The sequence below is a fragment of the Pseudophryne corroboree genome, chromosome 1 (genome assembly GCF_028390025.1).
Source record: "Pseudophryne corroboree isolate aPseCor3 chromosome 1, aPseCor3.hap2, whole genome shotgun sequence".
In the NCBI taxonomy this organism is placed as follows: Eukaryota; Metazoa; Chordata; class Amphibia; order Anura; family Myobatrachidae; genus Pseudophryne; species Pseudophryne corroboree.
The window spans coordinates 832,279,582-832,298,233 of NC_086444.1; the positions used below are offsets into that span (position 1 = coordinate 832,279,582).

Below are 18,652 nucleotides of genomic sequence, written 5' to 3' on the forward strand. Positions count from 1 at the left end.
CCTGGCTTCTGCTCACTCCCACAGCATTGCCGCCACCCCCTAACAGAGCCAGAAGTCAGAAGGCTGGTGAGTATTTACCGGAGACCTACAGAGAGGGGCCCTCCGGTCATCATGGCGGCATAAAGGTACCAGTGCAGCGCGGGGCGCTGCGCAAAAACATGTCTCTCAGCACAGGGTGCAGAGCGCCACGGAGGGGGAAGCGCTCTGAGGGACATGATAAAATCCTTACTCTCACTGGCATTAAAGTACACACAAGGGAGCCGCTGGTGTACATACCCCTGCCAGTATAAATATTATATTACTGTGGCTGAACCGCGCCATTACAGGGGGCGCGGCTTCTCAGAATTGCTAATATGTTATGCACACCAGTGCCTGCAGGAAAGTACTGGTGTCAGAACTGTTATGCACTCCAGTGTCTGCAGGAATGTACTGGTGTTTGAACTGTTATGCAAAACAGATGGACTCACAGACAAACTGGGGGATATGACATAATGTACACAGAAGGTGATAGGGTAACAAAATACACACAAAGTGAACAGAGAAGCCCAGAGGCTAAGGAACTGGGTATCTCCCTTGTATTAGAACTGCTCAGATGGAAAAGCAAGATGTTGTGTTTTAATACGTAGAGAACCCGAAATGCTGTTGCTAAGGGCAACAGCAAAACCCTAAAGGGTTACCAACGGGTGTGGCAGTAAACTCCTTGGTCAGAGATGGAATGATAGACACAAGGAGAATCTCCACAATCCTAATTCTCACTTGCAGTGCACAGGTTTTAGCTTACTGCCACTAAACTGACCCCTGACACCTAGCACAGTGAGACAGGATTAGACAGGCAAGTCTTAGAATACAGCCGCAAACTTGCTAAGTTCACAGAGTAGTAACAGAACCCCAGCAAGCTAAACGACTGACTCCAGTCTTACTGCTAGGTCTGGATTGGCAGAGTGTAATACCAAATCCCCAGGCCTATTTGCAGTAAGCAACAAACAAATACAAAGCTACACAGTACTGGCTAACTTTCATGAACTGACTAACCAACAAAGATTCAGCAGCATCTGCTTACCCTGAAAATAGGCCTTATAAAGCAGGTGCTGTCCACGCCCCACTCAGACCTCACAGACTGTGAGCACAAAAACCAGCACCGGATCCCCTGCCGTGCACAGAGCCTATAACCACTGCACAGCAAAAGACCTGAACCGGAGTATCAGCTGCGCTCAGGTTACTCCACTAGCACTTGTCTCCCGGTTGCCATGACGACGTGGCAGCACAGGGCAGGAGACCCTAACAGTACCCCCCCTCTGACGAGGGGTCAAAGAACCCCTACCACCGGGTTTATCGGGGAACTGCGAGAAGAAAGAGCGTATCAGTCTGGGGGCATGAAGATCACAACTGCGCACCCACGACCGCTCCTCCGGGCCATACCCCTTCCAGTGCACCAAAAATGACAGCCGACCCCGAACCACCTTGGAGTCAAGAATCCTTTCAACAACAAACTCCCTCTGGCCACGTATCAGAAGAGGGGAAGGTCTTCCACTGGAAGAAGGATTACTAATCGCCCGTTTTAAAAGGGAACAATGAAATGTTTTATTGATACCCAAAGAACGGGGCAGATCTAACTAAAATGCCACCGGATTGATAACCCTGGTGATCTTATAAGGGCCGATGAACCAGGGCCCTAACTTATGAGATGGCTGTCTCAACTTCAAATTCTTGGTAGACAACCAGACGAAGTCTCCTAATTTGAAGCTGCAGGGTCTTTTCCGCTTATCAAAAACCCTTTTGGTCACTAATGACACAGACACAAGGGCTTTCTTCACTTTCCGCCAAATACCTCTAAGGACCGAAACCACAGAGGAACCACCAGGCGTGGAGTCCAGGGGGTCAAAAGAATTGGCCTTAGGATGATGCCCATACACACAAAGGAAGGGAGAGATCCCTGTAGCAGAGTGAGCCGCGTTGTTATAGGCAAACTCCGCCATGGACAGATGAGCAACCCAGTCAGTCTGACACTTGGAGACATAACACCTGAGGAACTGCTCCAAGGACTGGTTCACCCTTTCAGTCTGCCCATTAGACTGCGGATGGTAGCCTGACGACAAGCTGACAGAAATCTGGAGATCGGAACAAAATGCCCTCCAGAATTTGGCACAAACTGGGATCCGCGGTCAGAGACCACATCAAGTGGCAACCCGTGGAGACGCACAACATGCAGCATAAACAATTCAGACAGGCGTCTGGCTGATGGCAGCCCAACCAGTGGAACGAAGTGCGCCATCTTCGAAAACCTGTCAACGACAACCCAGATGGCTGTCATCCCCGAGGATTTGGGCAAGTCCACCACAAAATCCATTGAAATGTGGGTCCATGGCTTAGATGGGATAGAGAGTGGATGTAATGGGCCAACAGGAACCCCTCTAGGAGTCTTATTTCGGGCACAGATGTCACATGCCCGAACCCACTGATCCACATCCTTAGCCACCGAGGGCCACCACACCGCCCTAGATAGCAACTCCCGAGTTCTGGCAATACCCGGGTGACCTGCCGACTTCTTGGCATGGAATTCCAGGAACACTCGCTGTCTTAACCTAGGAGGCACAAACAAAAGACCTACCGGAAGGTCTGGAGGAGCCTGCTCCTGTGCTCTAAGGACTAATGATAAGAGGTCCTGGGTAATGCCCACTTTAATACATGATGGGGAAACAATGGGCAACGGCTCCTCGGTGGTCTCCTGGATTGGAGCAAAACTCTGCGAGAGCGCATCAGCCTTGATGTTTTTTGACCCAGGGCGATATGTTATCAAAAAATTAAAGCGAGCAAAAAACAAAGCCCATCGTGCCTGCCTGGCATTGAGACGCTTCGCTGACTCTAAATATGCCAGATTCTTATGGTCAGTGAGAATTGAGACCACAAACTTAGCCCCCTCAAGCCAGTGTCTCCACTCCTCGAGTGCATCCTTAATAGCCAACAATTCCCGGTTACCCACGTCATAATTCATCTCGGCAGGCGAAAATTTACGGGAAAAGTAAGCACAGGGATGAAGGCGATTATCAGACACTCCCATCTGAGAAAGCACTGCCCCAATACCCATCTCAGAGGCATCCACCTCCACCACAAAAGGACGCTCTGGATCTGGGTGTCGCAGCACCTTGGCCGAAACAAATGCCCTTTTGAGACGGGCAAAAGCCGCTTTAGCCTCACAAGACCAGTGAGCAACATCCGCCCCTTTCTTAGTGAGTGCCACCAAGGGCGCCACTATAGACGAAAATCCAGCGATAAATCGTCTATAAAAATTTGCAAAGCCCAGGAAACGCTGAAGCGCCTTCAAACTAGTGGGCTGCACCCAATCCAGGACTGCCTGTACCTTGGAACCCTCCATTTGGAAACCTTCTGGGGAGATAATATATCCTAGAAATGCGATTTGCTGAACTTCAAATTCGCACTTCTCCAGCTTCGCCCCAAGCCGGTGGTCTCTGAGTTTCTGGAGGACTAAGCGTACATGCTTCCGATGTTCCTCCAGGGAATGGGAGAAGATTAGGATGTCATCTAAGTATACAACTAAGAATCTATCCAAATATTCCCTGAGCACATCATTCATGAAATCCTGGAAGACTGCCGGGGCATTACAGAGCCCAAAAGGCATCACCAAATATTCATAATGCCCTGAGTGGGTATTAAAGGCAGTCTTCCATTCATCCCCCTCTCTTATTCGGATTAGATTGTACGCACCGCGTAGGTCAATCTTAGAAAAAATGGTGGCAGTACGAAGCTGGTCAAACAAGACCGAAATGAGAGGCAGTGGGTATGAGTTTTTAATCGTGATACGGTTCAATTGCCTGAAGTCGATGCAGGGTCGCAACGAACCGTCCTTTTTACCCACGAAGAAGAACCCCGACCCAACTGGAGACTGTGAAGGTCTGATAAATCCCTTAGCCAAGTTCTCCTGAATGTACTCTGCCATAGCCTGAGTCTCAGGACGTGACAGGGAGTACAACCTGCTCTTGGGAAGCTTAGCATTTGGCAACAAATCAATGGCACAGTCATAGGGGCGATGGGGAGGTAGTACCTCTGCAACTTTTTTGGAGAACACGTCCGCAAAATCTGCATAACACCCTGGCAATCCTGGCAAACTTAGCTGCGAGAGCCTGACTGGAAGGCTCAAGCAACTCCTGAAACAATCAGTACCCCAACTAAGAATCTCCCCAGAGACCCAGTCAAATTGAGGATTGTGGGCCCTTAACCAGGGTAACCCCAACACCAATGGGGCAAAAGTACAGACAGTCACATAAAAGGACAATTTTTCAGAGTGTGTGGCTCCAATAAACAAAGGAATCTGGCTAGTGCAAGAGGTAATTTTACCTTGGGATAATGGTTCCCCGTTTAACCCACAAATCTCAATTTCCGATGCCAAGGGTACTAAGGGAACAGAGTGTTTCAGGGCGAATTGGCGGTCCATAAAAACCCCGTCGGCCCCACTGTCCACAAAGGCCTCAGTCTTGACAGTTTGACCGAGGATCTTCAAGGTCACCGGAATGATAAAAGTCTTCTTGGGAAATTCTGACTTCTGGCCTGACAGGATATTTCCCATCACCCTCAGGCCCTGAAGTTTTCCGGCTTTTCTGGGCATGATACTACCACATGACCTTTATTCCCACAGTACAAACACAACCCCTGCTGTCTCCTCCGCGTCTTCTCACGCGAGGAGAGGCGGGTAGCCCCAATCTGCATAGGCTCCTCAGAAAATTCCTCAGAGTCTGAGGTTCCCTTGGGAAGGAAGGAAATCTCAGTCTCCCTTTCAAGCCTACGCTCTCTCAGCCGTCTATCCACCCGGATGGATAACTGCATGAGCTGATCCAAGCTATCAGGCAAGGGATATTGTACCAGTTGGTCCTTTATCTGGTTAGAAAGACCTCTTCGGTACTGGTGTCTCAGGGCTGGGTCATTCCACTGGGTATCATGGGCCAACCTCCGAAACTCCGTACAGTAAACCTCAACTGGCCTTCGCCCTTGCTTAAGGATCGAAATCTGAGCCTCGGCTGAGGCCGTCTTGTCAGGGTCATCATACAACATGCCCAGTGCCGTAAAAAAAGCATCAACACTTTTAAGCGACGGACAGTCAGGCTGCAACCCATATGCCCAGACCTGTGGGTCTCCTTGTAGCAAGGAAATCACTATGCCCACCCGCTGAATCTCCGACCCAGAAGACTGAGGCCTAAGCCGGAAGTATAGCTTGCAGCTCTCCTTGAAACAAAAGAACTGCGAGCGATCTCCAGAAAAACGATCCGGGAGATTTACTTTCGGCTCCTTAACCCCTGCTGGTGCTGCTGCTGCGGGAGCTCCGCCAGCAGCCTGGGAGGTGTGCATTTTAATGGACAAATCATTAAATTGTCGAGTCAGGACCTGCACCTGATCGACCACCTGTTGCAACGTATTTTGAGGGGTATGCTCCATATTCCCACAAAATTTCAACAGGAGTATTAGGCTGCTGAATATGTTATGCACACCAGTGCCTGCAGGAAAGTACTGGTGTCAGAACTGTTATGCACTCCAGTGTCTGCAGGAATGTACTGGTGTTTGAACTGTTATGCAAAACAGATGGACTCACAGACAAACTGGGGGATATGACATAATGTACACAGAAGGTGATAGGGTAACAAAATACACACAAAGTGAACAGAGAAGCCCAGAGGCTAAGGAACTGGGTATCTCCCTTGTATTAGAACTGCTCAGATGGAAAAGCAAGATGTTGTGTTTTAATACGTAGAGAACCCGAAATGCTGTTGCTAAGGGCAACAGCAAAACCCTAAAGGGTTACCAACGGGTGTGGCAGTAAACTCCTTGGTCAGAGATGGAATGATAGACACAAGGAGAATCTCCACAATCCTAATTCTCACTTGCAGTGCACAGGTTTTAGCTTACTGCCACTAAACTGACCCCTGACACCTAGCACAGTGAGACAGGATTAGACAGGCAAGTCTTAGAATACAGCCGCAAACTTGCTAAGTTCACAGAGTAGTAACAGAACCCCAGCAAGCTAAACGACTGACTCCAGTCTTACTGCTAGGTCTGGATTGGCAGAGTGTAATACCAAATCCCCAGGCCTATTTGCAGTAAGCAACAAACAAATACAAAGCTACACAGTACTGGCTAACTTTCATGAACTGACTAACCAACAAAGATTCAGCAGCATCTGCTTACCCTGAAAATAGGCCTTATAAAGCAGGTGCTGTCCACGCCCCACTCAGACCTCACAGACTGTGAGCACAAAAACCAGCACCGGATCCCCTGCCGTGCACAGAGCCTATAACCACTGCACAGCAAAAGACCCGAACCGGAGTATCAGCTGCGCTCAGGTTACTCCACTAGCACTTGTCTCCCGGTTGCCATGACGACGTGGCAGCACAGGGCAGGAGACCCTAACATAATAACACTCAATTGGCAACATTTTCTACTCACAGAGACGCCGGAGCGCTGATCCTGCATGCTGTTTCTCCTCGCACATCGCTGATACAAGTACCAAGGTGTTATAGAGGGGAGGGGAGCACATAATTTATTGAAGTCTACGGGCTTCATATTGGATATAAAGCGCTGTGTTTGTATACTATATATATATATATATATATATATATATATATATATATATATTGTATGCAATACATATAGGGCGCCTGGTGGACTGGCAATTCCCTCTGGGTCCCTCTGACAGACATTAGTGTTGGTCTGTCCCCATTAGCTCCCCTGTGTGTGAGTGGTGTGACTGTACAAGTGTGTACCATGTCTAATGAAAGTTCTTTACCAGAGGAACCCATTTTGGAGGCACAAGAGTGTTCTGAGCCTGTGTGGGTGAGAAAGCTGCAGAGTAATATGGCTAAACTAGCAAGGAAATTCTCTGAGTCTGAAGAACAGACAAAGCATTGGAGACAGTCTGTGGAAGATGCTCTATTTGCTGATTCCTCCACATCATCCACTCGGGACCCCTACAGTTCCCAGAAAAGGTCCCTGGCCCAAATTATGCAAAGGGACACTGACACAGATTCCGACACTCGGGATTTGATGGGGGTAGACCCCAAACTGGCTAAGAGCATTCAATGTATGATAGTCACTATAAAAGAGGTGTTGGAATTCCCTGACACAACACCTCCTCCTAAGGAAAAAGATTATTTTAAAATTAAATAAAAAACAGGTGGTGACTTTTCCTCCGTCTAAGGACTGAAATAAATTTTTTGAGGAATCCTGGGCTAACCCGGAAAAGAAATTTGCTATCCCTAAAAGGTTGCGGATAGCGTACCCTTTCCCTGAAGAGGATAGGCGTAAGTGGGAGTCACCCCCAATGATAGACACCTCAGTCTCTAGGTTGTCAAAGAAAATCATTTTACCTGCCCCAGGGTCAGCTTCATTAAAAGAACCTGCTGACCGCAAATTAGAGTCAACTTTAAAGTCCAACTATGTTGCTACGGGTACATTACTCAGGCCCACAATTGCTTCTGCGTGGGTAGGTAACGCAGCCGAAAAGTGGGCAGATAACTTGATTGTTAATATTGACACGATCGATAAAGATGACATGCTGCAAATTCTAGGTCATATCAAAGATTCTGCAGGTTACTTGGTTGAGGCTATGAAGGACGTAGGCTTACTGGGCTCACGGGCCTCTGCTATGGCGATTTCAGCCCGCAGGGTGCTCTGAATCCGCCAATGGAATGCTGACACAGAATCCAAAATAAATATTGAGGCGCTCCCTTACAATGGTGAGGCCCTCTTTGGAGAGAAACTAGATGCCATGATATCAACTACTACATCTGGCAAGTCATCATTTCTGCCGCCGGCAGCTGCACCGGCTAAAAAAGTATATCATTCTCATACTATGCATTCCTTTCGTCCCAACAAGTACAAAAAGGCTAAGAGTACCCCTTTTTTTCACAGGAAAAGGGAGAGGAAAAGGTAGAAAACCTACAACACCTTCAGGCTCCCAGGAGCAGATGTCAGCAACTACTTCTGCAAAAGCCACAGCATGACGCTGGGGCTCCTCTGCGGGAGTGCGATCGGGGGCACGTCTACTATTTTTCAGCCAGGTCTGGCTTCTCTCAGACCTGGATCCTTGGATTTTACAGATAATATCCCAAGGTTACAAGTTGGAATTTGAAGACCTTCCCCATGCCAATTTTTCAAATCAGCCTTGCCAGTTTCTGCTCAAGACAGCACAAATGTCCTGAACGCAATACACAAATTATGTCAAGACAAAGTAATTGCCTTGGTTCCTGCCGAACAAAGGAACTAAGGCTTTTAATCAAACCTGTTTGTGGTATCGAAGCCGGATGGCTCGGTCAGACCGATTTTAAACCTAAAATCTCTGAATCTTTATTTGAAAAGATTCAAATTCAAGATGGAATCCTTGAGAGCAGTGATTTCCAGCTTGGAAGAAAAGGAATTTCTGGTGTCAGTGGACATCAAGGATGCTTACTTGCATGTCCCCATTTACCCACCACATCAAGCATACCTGAGGTTTACAGTTCAGGATTACCACTACCAATTCCAGACATTATCGTTCGGGCTCTCCACGGCTCCGAGAATATTCACCAAGGTGATGGCGGAGATGATGGTTCTCCTTCGCAAACAAGGAGTCAACATAATTCCATACTTGGATGATCTCATAAAAGCGAGATCCAGGGACAAGCTAATCCCAAACATAGCGTTATCCCTGATGGTACCTTCAACAGCACGGTTGGATCATCAACTTTACAAAATCTCAGTTTGAACCGACGATGAGGTTATAATTTTTGGGAATGATACTGGACACCAAGGTACAGAGAGTATTTCTACTGGTGGAAAAGGCTCAGGAGATCCAGAGCATGGTCAAACAACTTTTGAGACTGTCGAAATAAAAAATATTACATAGAGAGAACATGCAGACTCCACACATTATGAGTCGCTAAGCTTGCAAATACACGCAGCGAGCACAGCAAATATGGTAACATACGCATTAACACAGACATGCCACAAAGATAGATTCAACACATATTTCATACCGCACATAAATTTGAACATACCAAGCACAAGACATCATAAGGTTTTAAATTATATAATGGAGTAACGTCATGTATGTGTATTATTGGAACGAAGCAAGATGGTCATGTTGTGTTTGGTATCAAAGCAACCATATTAATGTGCATATCAATTTGATGCCTGTTATTAAGTTGAAGCTCATTGCAACAAGTAGTTATGATTGAATGTAGGAATATAAAGCCACAATTCTGATGAGAACAAAAGGATTCCATTCAAAGCATGTGATGGACAGGAAACTCAGGCCAGCCCTTTTGATGTCTTCAAGGCTTGCATATGAACTGACCAATGACTCATCATGAATGAGAAAGTTCCCTCCCCTAGACCAAGTAACAAGAGATCTGGATACGCCCCCAAGAGACTCAGTGTATAGGTGATCACACACAGAGCCGGCTGCTTTTCCTGTTTGTCCCAGATGATGGTGGAGATGATGTCTGTCCAGTGGCTGCATGATTTTACTGAGAGAGAGCGAGTGATATGGAGTGGAGACTTTATTTGAGCAAAATATGGTAATTGTATCGCTGGCCATGTATGTATTTGAGTTGGTTTGTAATAACTGCTTACTGTGTAAATTGTAACCATGTAACTCTCTCTCTCTCTCTCTCTCTCTATATATATATATATATATATATATACTGTACATTGTGATATATTGAATACATATCCTTTTAATAACAAATATATACATCAATGAGCTTTGGAACTCAGATAATGTGTGGGTGTATTGTTTTCTCTTATGGGATGCAGTGTTTTGCGATGTATAGCGCACATTCATAGCACATGGTAATAAGATGTGCAGGCGTCCACAATATACATTAATAGCTGGCATTTTAAATTTTTGTTAGAAAGCAATTTGACTTAAACAAGACCAAGAACAGTATCAACTCATCAGTGCATTCGCTTGTTGGGGAAAATGGTAGTGGCTTACGAGGCGCTACAATATGGCCGATTCCATGCCAGGGTCTTCCAGTGGGACCTACTGGACAAGTGGTCTGGGTCACATCTCCACATGCATTAAAAGATAATCTTGTCAGCAAAAGCCAGAATTTCGTTCCTGTGGTGGCTACAAATGTCTCACCTCCTGGAGGGACTCAGGTTCGGGATTCAGGCCTGGATCCTAGTGACCACGGATGCAAGTCTCCGAGGATGGGAAGCAGTCATGCAAGGCGAAAGCTTCCAAGGAGGATGGTCAAGTCAAGAAACTCGCCTCCACATAAACATTCTGGAGTTGAGAGCTGTGTACAACAGTCTTCATCATGCGGCACACCTTCTTCAAGGTCGTCCCATACAGATCCAGTCAGACAATGTAACGGCAGTAGCTTACATAACCCGTCAAGACGGAGCAAAAAGCAGAGTGGCAATGGCAGAGGTGACAAAGATACTTCTCTGGGCAGAAAGACATGCAAAAGCTCTGTCGTCAATTTTCATTCCGGGAGTGGACAACTGGGAAGCAGACTTCCTCAGCAGACACGATCTCCATCCAGGAGAATGGAGCCTCCACCCAGAAGTCTTTCCGGAGGTGGAAAGTCGTTGGGGCATTCCTCAAGTGGATATGATGGTGTCACGCCTCAACAAGAAGCTTCAGATATATTGTTCCAGGTCGAGAGACCCACAAGCAATAGCGATAGATGCACTGGTGACCCAGTGGGTGTTTCAGTCGGTGTATCTGTTCCCTCCACTTCCACTTATTCCAAAAGTTCTCAAGATCATCAGAAGAACAAAAGTTCGAGCAATACTCATTGCTCCAGACTGGCCAAGGAGGGCTTGGTATCCAGTTCTTCAAGAGTTATTACTGGAAGATCCTCGGCCTCTTCCTCTTCGCAAGGACCTGCTTCAGCAGGGGTTGTTAGTTTATCAGCTCTTACCACGGCTGCGTTTGACGGCATGGCTGTTGAGCGCCAGATCCTAGCACGTAAGGGTATTCCCAATGAAGTCATTCCCACACTTATTCTGGCCAGGAAAGGGGTAACGTCCAAACATTACCATCGTATTTGGAGAAAATATGTATCTTGGTGTGAATCCAAGAAGTCTCCTCGATGGAGTTTCAATTAGGATGTCTTCTCCTATTTCTACAGGCGGGTGTGGATGCTGGATTGAGATTAGGATCAAATCAAGGTTAAGATTTCGGCCTTGTCAGTTTTCTTTCAGAAACAATTGGCTTCTCTTCCTGAGGTCCAGAAGTTCGCAAAGGGGGTTCTACGCATCCAACCTCCCTTTGTGCCTCCTGCGGCGCTATGGGATCTTAATATGGTGTTGCAGTTCCTTAAATCGCACTAGTTTGAGCCTCTACAGCAGGTAGAGTTGAAGTTTCTCACTTGGAAAGTGGTCATGCTGTTGGCCTTGGCCTCAGGCAGACGAGTGTCTGAGTTAGGAGCTCTGTCACACAAGAGTCCTTATTTAATATTTCATGAAGATAGGGCTGGACTGAGAACACGTCAGCACTTTCTTCCGAAGGTTGTGTCTTCTTTTCATATCAACCAACCAGTGGTGGTGCCAGTGGCTTCTGACACCTCAGCCATCTCAAAGTCCTTGGATGTCGTCAGAGCGTTGAGGACTTATGTTGCAAGAACGGTTAGGATAAGGAAAACAGAATCTTTGTCCTCTATGACCCCAACAGGATTGGGGGTCCTGCTTCTAAGCAGACTATTGCGCACTGGATCAGGGGTACCATTCAGCACGCTCATTCCACGGCAGGATTGCCGACTTCGGTAAAAGCTCAAAGGAAAGTGGGCTCGTCCTGGGCGGCTGCCCGGGGTGTCTCGGCTTTGCAAATCTGCAGAGCTGCTACTTGGTCAGGTGCAAACAAGTTTGCTAAGTTTTATAAGTTTGACACCTTGGCTGCTGACAACCTGAAATTTGGTCAGTCAGTTCTGCAGGAACATTAGCACTTTCCCACCCATACTGGGAGCTTTGGTACATCCCCATGGTACTAAAATGGACCCCAGCATCCTCTAGGATGTAAGAGAAAATAGGATTTTAATAACCTACCGGTCAATCCTTTTTTAGTCCGTAGTGGATGCTGGGTGCCCGCCCAGTGCTAATTTTTTCCTGCTGATTACGTTTATCTTTTTGCACTCATGTGTTCAAATGTTAACAGCTGTTGCTGTTGCGTTATACATGCTGGTTAGCATGAGTTATGTTAAAAACCATGCTAGCCGACATGTTTTTTGTGTATGGTGTGAGCTGGTGTGAATCTCGCCACAAGTTTAATAGTAATTCCTCTCGATAATGTCCGTCTCCTCGGGCACAGTTCCTATACTGAGGTCTGGAGGAGGGGCATAGAGGGAGGATCCAGTTCACACTGTTAAAAAGTCTTAAAGTGCCGAAGGCTCCGGCGGAACCGTCTATACCCCATGGTACTAAAATGGACCCCAGCATCCTCTACGGACTACGAGAAAAGGATTTACCGGTAGGTTATTAAAATCCTATTTTTGTGGGCATCGGTATGCATCAATAAAGGGTTAACGCTGCAGTGACAAGAAAAACAAAACCACTGTGCACCAAGGGTTAATGCTGTTTTCATTAGGAGCACTTGGCTACACTGCAGACACTGACCAAAAAAAACAACACTATCACCAGTGTGCAGTTGCACAAAGGGTTAATGCTCAGTTAAGTACAGTACCAGTGTGACACACTTCAACAATATAGATGTTCCTGCACTATAAAAAAAAAAAAAGCAGAGTTTTAGTAGACTTACCATGGTTAACTCTTTTTCTGCGAGGTAGATTGGGTTCCACAGGGAAAACATTGGGTGTAGAGTGGATCTTGATCCAGAGGCACCAACAGGCTAAAAAGCTTTAGGCTGTCCCAGGATGCATTGGGGCCTCCTCTATAACCCTGCCTCTAGGCACTGTGAGCTCAGTTTCGTTAACCAGTCCAATGTAGGAGCAGGTAAGAGAGAAGGCAGATGTTAGTCACATAGAACCACATTCTCACAACAGGAGAAGGGACCAGGGGTTAATGCCATACAAACCCATAGAAGCTAGGTGTGTCAGGATGGGCGCCCTGTGGAACCCAGTGTACCTCATAGAAAGATCGTTAACCATGGTAAGTCTACCATAACTCTCCTTTTCTGCAGCATGGTACACTGTGTTCCACAGGGAAAACATTGGGTGATGTATTGAAGCAGTTCCTCAAGGGAGGTGATGCGCCTTAGCGGGTATGAGAACCCAGCGTCCAAAGGAAGCATCCTGGGAGGCGAAAGTATCAAAGGCATAGACCCTAATTAACGTGTTCACTGAGGACCACATAGCCACCTTGCACAATTGTTCTGCGGAAGCGCCACAGCGGGCCGCCCAAGAAGGTCCAACAGACAGAGTACAATGGGCTTTAATAACAGCAGGAGCTGGGAGTCCAGCCTGAGCATAAGCTTGTGCAATCACCATTCTAATCTATCTGGCCAAGGTTTGCTTACTCGTAGGCCAGCCACGTTTGTGGAAACTAAACAGTACAAAATGGGTATTTGACCTCCTGATAGAAGCAGTCCTCTCCACATGTATACGGAGAGCCCTTACCACATCCAAAGACCGTTCTTTCGAGGACAAGTCAGAAGAGATAAAGGCCGCAACCACAATCTCTTGGTTAAGGTGAAAAGATGACACCACTTTATTTAAGTAACCTGGGCGAGTTCTCAGAACTGCCAGGTCATGATGGAATATTAGAAAGGGTGGACGACAGGACAAAGCACCTAAGTCCGAAACCCTTCTAGCAGAGGCAATAGCCAGCAGAAGCAGGACCTTGGCTGTGAGCCATTTATGGTCCACTGACTAAAGAGGTTCAAATGGAGACTCTTGCAGGGCATTCAGGACAACAATTGAAAAGGAGAGAAAAGACAAAAAACCCTTGTTTGGGAGCACTCGTTTGTAATGATTTGTGTAATGTAAATAGAATAAATAATAAGTGAAATAAAACTTAACCTTTAATTGTTTCTTGAATAAAAAAGGAATAAATGTGAAATATTTGTGAGACTCGTGTCTGATGTTTGAAAAAAGGAACTTGTTTAACCTTTTTAGCAAATGAGGTACAAGTTGCCAGGAGAAGGTGAAAATATCAGAAGCAATATATTTGATGAATAACAATGTGTTCTGATGAAATAAGTGTATCCAGAACAGTCACTGTACATGCCTTGGAATGAAGGTTTCAATAGAAGCGTGATATGGTAGCAAAGTTGAGTGAAACAAATCTTTGGAGAGAGAAAGAAAGAGAAGGGGGCCCACTGCACCTGGTATTCTCAGGGGGTTTCCCATCCTGATACTGACCAGGCCATGCCTGCTTAGCTTCCGAGATCGGACAAGATCGGGCGCATTCAGGGTAGTATGGCCGTGGGCCTATTGTAAGAGATGTAAGGAAAGAGATAAGAGAGAGAATGCACTCCTGTTGTCCGTACAATACGTAAATCAACCATGTGTAGTCCGGGAGTGTTTTTCCAGAAGCAGAAGTGGAGGTATAGCAAGCATTGGAGAATTAAAAAGGGCCCACCGCACCTGGTATTCTCAGGAGGTTCTCCTTCCTAGTACTGACCAGGCCATGCCTGCTTAGCTTCCGAGATCGGACAAGATCGGGCGTATTCAGGGTAGTATGGCCGTGGGCCGGTATGAGGAAAGTATGAATAGAAAGGGAGAGTATACTGCTTACTGTACTTCACACTCAACCAAGGCCACTGATGGTCTCAAAATTGGTATTTCCAGACAAGGTATGTCAAGATAATTTGGAGTGTCTGGAATAGATATAGGTATAGTGTGGTAGGTGAAGTTTGGCAGGTAATGAGCTAACATAGAAATAGTGGTGTGTGTGTGTATATCTTGATACTTAAACTGGGGAAAGGAAAATAATGATAATAACTTTTAAGTAAAGAATATAACAGTTAGTAATAGGACAGAGCTAAAAAATAACTCAATTTGAATGACAATTCACACAATAATTGCTGGTCCCCTGAGGGAAAGCCAGATGAATGATCATATGCTGGAAAGGAGCTCAAGGCTGGCTCCCAAATATCAATTATTCTATGATAAATGCCAGAAAATAGAAAAATGCTACCATAAATACACATGTGTGTTGGAATCACAACAAATAGAAAATGTCACCATAAATGCACTTGTGTGTATAAATCACGATTAAATATCTGTAATAAATAAACCTTGGAGGCATAGGCGGGTGTTAGAACAGAATTATGCAGATATTATCTGCTAATAAAACGCTGTTCTAGAACAGAGAGTGTAGTGATAGATTTAGTATCTGTTATCACTACTGATGTATATATAGACAAAAAACCAGTATGCAATCGGTGCTAGGCAGTGAATTTAAATACTAGTGATTCCTGCTGCACATTTAAACCCTGGTGGTCTAGTGTCAGTTACCGCAGCCGCAAGGTATGCGGCGAACGTTGTCCTGGTCTCCTCTGTACACACTCCCGCTGCAGTGATGAGCGCGGCCGCCCGCTTCCGGAATGGGCGTGGCCGCGATGACGTCACTAAGGACGTTCTCTCGACGTACGTTTCACCTGATTGGGCTTGGTCACGAGAGCCTCTCTCTACTGCTCTCTTGTGGCCAGTACTTAAAGGTTGAGATAACCAATGAATTAGTTACTTGGATTTGACTGACGATTGGTTAAACCTATCAGATTTGGAGTGGGATACTCTGTGGAATCCATTTTGGAAAAGGGAAAAAGGAAGGGAAAGGGGAAAGGATGAGAAATGGAATGGAGGAAAGTGTGTATAATGAAACTGTGAATGAAAGTGGGAGAAAGATGCAGAAATGGAATTGGGAAAAGATGAGAGGTGAATGTGAAATTAGGATATAAATATGGGAATAGGATAAATGAATATATGAAAAAATATATATATATGAAATAAAATAAAATATAAAAATAAAATATAAAAATATAAGTGAATATAAAAATGATAATGTTGATGGTGATAGATAGAAAAATAAAAAAATTATTAAATATGGGATTATGTAAATTTTGAAAGAATTGATGTGTAAATATAATGGAATCAAATTAACATGAAATGTATTGATGCTGAATATGAATGAATATAAATATGGTGTCATATGTTGAAATGAAAGGAAGTGAGTGAGGGAGTGCTGTACAGAAATGGAAGGGAATAGAGCTGGTAGGGGAAGGAATTGTGACTTGAATGTGAGGATTGAAGTGCGGAAAAAGGGCGGGGGTTGTAAATTGGAAGGAGTGGGGGATGACATGATGGATGTGAGTGTGTGGATGGGAGAGTCTGGGAGTGTTGTGTTAGGTGTGGTCTGCAAAGAGAATATTGAGTGTGGGGGGGGGGGAAGGGAAGAGAGTGGAAATTTCAGGGTCTGGAGGGCCATGGAGGCGGGTATAGGAAGAGGTTCAGGTTATGGGCTGTGAGAAAAGTGAAAGAAGAAGGTGCATGAAGTGTAGTGAAGACTGGGATGAAAGGAGGGGGGGTGGGAAGAGGGGGGGGGGGAGAAAGGGAAATGTGGGAATGAAAGGAAAAAAGAGAAAGAGAAATGAAAAGGGAGAGAGGGGAAGGAGGTGGATGGGTGATTGGAATGCGAAGTGGAGTAGTGAAATAGGAAAAGAGGATAGAGGGAGAGAGGGGAAAGAGAGGATGAGTGGTGAAAAAGAAAAAGAGGGAGGGGGAAGAGAAGAATGAGGAGGGGAAGGAAAGGAAGAGGGAGAAGGGCGGTGGAGAGAGGAAAAAAGGGGGAAAAAAGGAGAAAGTGAGGGTTGGGGTGATGGTGTGGGACAAGGGGGGAATGGACAGGATTGGGGTGGGAAGGGAACAGGATGAATGGATATTGGAGTTATGTGGGTAGAAAGATGCTGTAGTTGATGTATTCATTTAGACCTTTGGGCATTAGAGTGTCCAGCTTGAAGATCCATTCAGATTCCTTTTTCTGGAGTGCCATGCTGTAATCTCCGCCTCTTAATCCCATTTTTACATGTTCCAGACCTGAGAAATGAAGATCTTCTGTTCGACTGTCATGGAAACGTAAGAAATGTCTGGCGACTGTGGTGAGCTTCTTGAATTGGGCTAAGTCTGATTTGGCATTTCTAACCGTACTGATATGTTCAAGTGCCCTGACTTTGAACATGCGAGAAGTCATGCCCACGTACCTTAAGTTACAGGTACAAGAGATGCAATAGATCACATTCTCTGTCCTACAGTTGAAAAAGTCATGCACTGTGATCTGCTGGTTAAATCTGTCCATGATTGTCGTAAGGTTAGAGATGTGTGGGCACAGTTTACATTTACCGCAAGGATAGCTACCTTTGAGAGGTCTTGGCTTTGAGGGCTGTGAAAAGTAGCTTCTTACCAGTTTATCTTTTAAATTGGGTGCCCTTCTCCAGCTCATGTTGATGTTCTGGCCAATTTGGTCCGATATGTCCTCATCCATTTTTAAAACGTGCCAATGGGTTTGCAGGATTTTTCTTGCATCTTTCCAATTCTTACAGAAGTCACCGATAAAGCGTGGGGTGTTTTTATCTTCCTTAATTTTTGTAGTAGGAAAAACCAGAGAATCCCGTTCTACTTTCTGTACTTCGGATTTGGCCCTTTTAATAAGTCTGTTGCTGTATCCTCGTTCTTTCAATCTTGCAGCCAGCTCAACGCTTTTAGTTTGAAAGGTGGAGTCTTCAGTACAATTCCTTTTTAATCTAAGGAATTCTCCTTTGGGAATATTTCTGATGGTTGATGGAAAATGGCTACTAGTTGAATGAAGTAAGCTGTTGGTTGAGGTCTCTTTCCTGAAGATTTCAGTGGCTACTGTGTTGGTCTCATCTCGATATATCCTGAGATCAAGGAATGGAATGGAAGATTTACTGCTAGTATATGTAAATTTCATATTGATCTGATTGGTATTAAGAGAAAGGATGTATTGGTCCAGTTCGTTTTGGGTGCCATCCCAGATCATGAAAATGTCGTCGATGTAACGTATCCAAATCAGAATGTGGTTAGTGTATTCCTCTTGATCATCGTTGAATACCATTTCTCGTTCCCACCAGCCCAAAAAGAGGTTCGCATATGTGGGGGCACATGCCGCCCCCATAGCGGTGCCCCTGGTCTGTACATAGAAACGATTGTTGAAAAGAAAGTAGTTGTGGTTCAACACAAAGTGGAGTAATTCCAAAAGGAAATCCTGAAAGTCACCAGTATCACCCATGGACAGAAAATATTTGACTGCATTAATGCCCAGATCGTGTTCAATGGATGTGTATAAAGATTCAACATCTAATCCAACCATGATATGGGAGTCTTCCAAGCGTATACCTTGAATTTTCTTCAGGACATCAGTCGTATCCTTGACATATGAAGGGAGGGTGAGGACATGTTGTCGCAAGTGAACATCAAGGAAGCAGCTGGCTTTTTCTAGAAGGCCCCCATTCCCTGATATAATGGGTCGTCCTGGTGGATTGTCCACATTTTTGTGGACTTTTGGTAACAAATAAAGTGTCGGCGTCCTTGGGTGCGGGGTGTTCAGATAATCCCATTCTGTTTTTGTGATGGTGCCTTGTTGAAGGTATTTGTTAATGATCCGAGAATAAAGGTTTGAGAAGTTCTGTGTGGGATCAAATAGGGTTGTCTTGTAGCAGGAGGTGTCTTTTAATTGTCTATTGGCC

The 18,652-nt window shown here is 45.5% G+C and overlaps 1 protein-coding gene and 2 pseudogenes across 1 annotated transcript in view; all 3 read right to left on the bottom strand.

The window, feature by feature from the left end:
• LOC134911826 (17-beta-hydroxysteroid dehydrogenase 13-like) overlaps window positions 1–18,652 on the bottom strand; it is a 391,544-nt gene that overhangs the window by 87,272 nt on the left and 285,620 nt on the right. The gene's annotated exons all lie outside the window — the stretch shown is intronic.
• Window positions 14,261–14,378, bottom strand: LOC134936144 (5S ribosomal RNA; annotated as a pseudogene).
• LOC134936214 (5S ribosomal RNA) lies at window positions 14,523–14,640 on the bottom strand (annotated as a pseudogene).